Raw genomic sequence first — 1,204 nt, 5'->3', positions numbered from 1 at the left:
ACAAGGATTACACACATTATTTTATAAACCAGCACACAAAGGTTTAAAAACAGTTCTGAAAATGAAGTTAGCTGTCTTGAGTCAAGGGAAGAAAAAAAAAAGTCAGTATTGACCATTGACAATCTCTGACCTTGTGGAAACGGTAAAAATCTGTTGTAGTGCAGCTACATACAGTACAATTCAGGCAATTTGTTTTTTCACTTGGGTTCAGAATGCCAATTCATTGCTGTGAGAGGACGGAGGCGAATTTTAGCAGCAGCCTCCACCTGACTGCTTGACTGCAGTGCTCTGGATTTTAACATTGGACTTCTCTGCACCACCAACTGTTGCTCCAGGGCCCATTCTCTTTTTAATCTCAGCTGCCATCGTCATGAAAGACTGTTCTACATTCGTTGCATTCTTAGCACTGGTTTCCAAAAATGGAATTCCAAGGGAATCTGCAAATTCCTTTGCTGTTGTGTAGTCTACTACTTTCTTTGTGGTCAGGTCACATTTGTTCCCTACCAACAACTTGTTGACATTTTCACTGGCAGAGCGATCTATCTCCTGCAGCCACTGTTTAACATTATTGAAGGACTCCTGATCTGTCACATCATAAACAACTATGACGCCATGGGCTCCTCTGTAGTAACTGGAGGTGATTGTTCGAAATCTTTCCTGGCCTGCTGTGTCCGATATCTGAAGCTTGATTGTTTTCCCGTCTAACTGTATAGTCTGGATCTTGAAATCCACACTGATCATGCTGATGTAGCTTTCCGTGTACGTGTCATCTGCAAACCTAAGGAGGCAAGACTTTCCAACCCCAGAATCACCAATCAGAAGTAACTTGAATTAATAATCATTTTCAGGATTCATGCTGGACATGTCACTGCAGCTGCCGCTGCCGCTACCACCCTTGCTGACGCAGCCGCCACCCCGACTCTCTGCGCCACGGGTAATGGAAGAGAAGGGATGAGCTAAGTGGTTCGGGTAGAGCAAAGTTCGACCCCACTCCGACCCTTAGAACACAATCAGCAGCATCCGCCAATCAGTGATCACTTCCACCCTGTTCCTTGTATTCTTGATCTCTCCAAGACCATAATCAGGAAGGGATGTTGGATTTTGTCCAAGGATGTTTCATTATCTAAAGAGACGATCATGTGATTTTTTTTCTTCAAGTTTGTTTATATGATGAAATACGTTGACATATTTTTGTATGTTGAAT

The 1,204-nt window shown here is 43.0% G+C and overlaps 1 pseudogene; it reads right to left on the bottom strand.

The window, feature by feature from the left end:
- Nucleotides 1-234: 234 nt before the first annotated feature.
- LOC114706684 lies at nucleotides 235-864 on the bottom strand (annotated as a pseudogene).
- Nucleotides 865-1,204: the final 340 nt, after the last annotated feature.

Source organism: Peromyscus leucopus, chromosome 1, assembly GCF_004664715.2.
Source record: "Peromyscus leucopus breed LL Stock chromosome 1, UCI_PerLeu_2.1, whole genome shotgun sequence".
NCBI lineage: Eukaryota > Metazoa > Chordata > Mammalia > Rodentia > Cricetidae > Peromyscus > Peromyscus leucopus.
The sequence above is the reverse complement of the archived record's forward strand: the minus strand, read 5'-3'. Positions and strand labels throughout refer to the sequence as shown.